This window comes from Arachis hypogaea, chromosome 12, assembly GCF_003086295.3.
Source record: "Arachis hypogaea cultivar Tifrunner chromosome 12, arahy.Tifrunner.gnm2.J5K5, whole genome shotgun sequence".
NCBI lineage: Eukaryota > Viridiplantae > Streptophyta > Magnoliopsida > Fabales > Fabaceae > Arachis > Arachis hypogaea.
This window is the reverse complement of record NC_092047.1, coordinates 94,635,393-94,639,342: the sequence shown is the minus strand read 5'-3', so window position 1 is coordinate 94,639,342 and position 3,950 is coordinate 94,635,393. Positions and strand designations below refer to the sequence as shown.

General features: G+C 34.2%; 1 non-coding gene across 1 annotated transcript; it reads left to right on the top strand.

The window, feature by feature from the left end:
* The first annotated feature begins 357 nt into the window (after positions 1-357).
* On the top strand, positions 358-465 carry LOC112730845 (small nucleolar RNA R71). The gene has a single exon (XR_003166651.1). It is a non-coding gene; the product is annotated as a small nucleolar RNA R71 (small nucleolar RNA).
* The last annotated feature ends 3,485 nt before the right edge of the window (positions 466-3,950 follow it).

Here is a 3,950-nt window from a genome sequence, read left to right as displayed (position 1 = left end):
CTCAGGATCATAAGCTTCTTCTTCATAAGAAGTCTCTTGAGTACTGTTAGGTGCAGCTTGCATTCCATTCAGATTCTGAGAAATCATATTGACTTGTTGAGTCAATATTTTATTCTGAGCCAATATAGCATTCAGAGTATCAATCTCAAGAACTCCTTTCTTCTGAGGCGTCCCATTATTCACAGGATTCCTCTCAGAAGTGTACATGAACTGGTTGTTAGCAACCATGTCAATGAGTTCTTTAGCTTCTGCAGGCGTTTTCTTTAGGTGAATAGATCCACCTGCAGAAGTATCCAATGACATCTTTGATAGCTCAGATAAACCATCATAGAATATATCCAGGATGGTCCATTCTGAAAGCATGTCAGAAGGACACTTTTTGGTCAGTTGCTTGTATCTCTCCCAAGCTTCATAGAGGGATTCACCTTCTTTCTATTTGAAAGTTTGAACATCCACTCTAAGCTTACTCAGCTTTTGAGGAGGAAAGAACTTGGCTAAGAAAGCTGTGACCAGCTTATCCCAAGAGTTCAGGCTATCTTTGGGTTGAGAGTCCAACCACACTCTAGCTCTGTCTCTTACAGCAAAAGGGAAAAGCATGAGCCTGTAGACTTCAGGATCTACTCTATTAGTCTTAACAGTATCACAGATCTGCAAGAATTCAGTTAAGAACTGAAAAGGATCTTCAGATGGAAGTCCATGAAACTTGCAGTTTTGTTGCATTAGAGAAACTAGTTGAGGTTTAAGCTCAAAATTGTTTGCTCCAATGGTAGGGATGGAGATGCTTCTTCCATGTAAATTGGAATTAGGTGCAGTAAAGTCACCAAGCATCCTCCTTGCATTATTATTATTTTCGGCTGCCATCTCCTCTTCCTGTTCGAAAATTTCAGAAAGGTGCTTGCTGGATTGTTGTAATTTAGCTTCTCTTAGTTTCCTCTTCAGAGTCCTTTCAGGTTCTGGATCTACTTCAACAAGAGTATTCTTGTCTTTGCTCCTGCTCATATGAAAAAGGGGGAACAGAAAAAAAAATAATAATAGGGATCCTTTTTACCACAGTATAGAGGTCCCTGTGTGAGTAGAAGAAAAGAAGAAGAAAAGAATATAATGTAAAGAAAGAAACACAAGGGTGAGGAGATCAGAGATGTGAGATGAAGAGAAGTGTTAGTAGATGAATAAATGAATAGAATGAGATGAGAGAGAGAGAGAGAGAATTTTCGAAAATTATTTTTGAAAAAGAGTTAGTGATTTTCGAAAATTGTTTTTAATTTTCGAAAATTAAAATAAAAAATTAAAATAATTAGTTAATTAAAAAAGAATTTTTGAAAAAGAGGGAGATATTTTCGAAAATTAGAGAGAGAGAGTTAGTTAGTTAGTTAAAACAAATTTTGAAAATCAATTTTGAAAAGATAAGAAGATAGGAAGTTAGAAAAGATATTTTAAAATCAAATTTTTGAAAAAGATATGATTTTGAAAAAGATAAAATAAAAAGATATTTTTTGAAAAGATATGATTGAAATTAGTTTTGAAAAAGATTTGATTTTTAAAATCACAATTAATGACTTGATTCACAAGAAATCACAAGATATGATTCTAGAACTTAAAGTTTGAATCTTTCTTAACAAGTAAGTAACAAACTTGAAATTTTTTGAATCAAAACATTAATTAATGATGTGATTTTCGAAAATATGATGTAAAATTAAGAAAAAAGATTTTTGAAAAATATTTTTGGAATTTTTGAAAATAACTAAGAAAAATGAAAAAAATTTGATTTTTGAAAAATATTTTGAAAAGATAATATTTTTAAATTGAAAATTTGATTTGACTCATAAGAAACAACTGAATTTTAAAAAGTTTTGAAAAAGTCAACTCAAATTTTTGAATTTTTAAGAGAGAAAAAGGGAAAGATATTTTTTTTGATTTTTGAATTTTTTATGATGAAAGAGAAAAACATGAAAATGATGCAATGCATGAAAATTTTGGATCTAAGCATGTGATGAATGCAAGAACACTATGAATATCAAGATGAACACCAAGAACACTTTGAATGTCAAGATGAACATCAAGAACTTATTTTTGAAAAATTTTTTGATGCAAAGAAAACATGGAAGACACCAAACTTAGAAATCTTTCATGTTTAGACTCTATGGATGCAAAAATGCACATGTAAAACAAGAAAAGATGCAAAACAAGAAAACATCAAGATCAAACAAGATGACTTATCAAGAACAACTTGAAGATCATGAAGAACACTATGAATGCATTAATGCAATTTTTGAAAAATGCAAGATGAGTATGCAATTGACACCAAACTTAAAAATTGACTCAAGACTCAAACAAGAAACACAAAATATTTTTGATTTTTATGATTTTATGATTTTTTTGGATTTTTCGAAAATTATTTGTAAAAGAAAAAATAAGGATTCCAAAATTTTTAATATGAATTCCAGGAATCTTGCCATGTTAGTCTAAAGCTTCAGTCCAGGAATTAGACATGGCTCACTAGCCAGCCAAGCTTTCAATGAAAGCTCCGGTCCAAAACACTAGACATGGCCAATGGCCAGCCAAGCTTCAGCAGATATTGATACTTTCCATGTATAGAGCAACTAAGTGTGTGAGAATCAACAAGTTCTTGTGATGATAAGTTGAAATCCCGGTCCAAAAGATTAGACATGGCTTACAGCCAGCCAAGATTCAACAAATCATCATGAAACACTAGAATTCATTCTTAAAAATTCTGAAGAAAATTATATTTTTGAAAACAATTATTAATATTTTTTTTGAAACTTTTTTTTTCGAAAAATTTTTGAAAATAAAACAAAAAGAAAATTACCTAATCTGAGCAACAAGATGAACCGTCAGTTGTCCAAACTCGAACAATCCCGGCAATGGCGCCAAAAACTTGGTGCACAAAATTGTGATCTCAGGTAACGGCGCCAAAAACTCTGTACTCACGTCTTAATAAATCGTTTTTCATTCACAACTTCGATACAACTAACCAGCAAGTGCACTGGGTCGTCCAAGTAATAAAACCTTACGTGAGTAAGGGTCGATCCCACGGAGATTGTTGGTATGAAGCAAGCTATGGTCATCTTGTAAATCTCAGTCAGGCGGATAATAATTGATTATGGAGTTTTGGAAAATAATACTAATTAAACAGAAAATAAAGATAGAAATACTTATGTATATCACTGGTGAGAATTTCAGATAAAGGTATAGAGATGCTTTCGTCCCTCTGAATCTCTGCTTTTCCGCTGTCTTCATCCAATCAGTCTTACTCCTTTCTATGGCTGGCTTTATGTAAGGACATCACCATTGTCAATGGCTACTTTTCATCCTCTCTGGAAAATGGTCCGATGCGCTGTCACTGCATGGCTAATTGTCTGGAGGCATCACCGTGATCAATGGCTGCATCCCATCCTCTTGTGAAAATGGTCCAAATGCTCTGTCACAGCACGGCTAATCATCTGAGGTTCTCGATCATACTGGAATAGGATTCACCCTCCTTTTGCGTCTGTCACTACGCCCAGCACTCGTGAGTTTGAAGTTCGTCACAGTCATTCAATCCCAGAATCCTACTCGAAATACCACAGACAAGGTTTAGACTTTCCGGATTCTCATGAATGCCGCCATCATTCTAGCTTACACCACGAAGATTCTGATTAAGAGATCTAAGAGATACTCATCCATTCTAAGGTGGAACGGAAGTGGTTGTCAGGCACGCGTTCGTGGGGGAATGATGATGATTGTCACGTTCATCACATTCATGTTGAAGTGCGAATGAATATCTTAGAAGCAGAATAAGTTGAATTGAATAGAAAAATAGTAGTACTTTGCATTAATTCATGAGGAACAGCAGAGCTCCACACCTTAATCTATGGAGTGTAGAAACTCTACTGTTGAAAATACATAAGTGAAAGGTTCAGGCATGGCCGAATGGCCAGCCCCCAAAACGT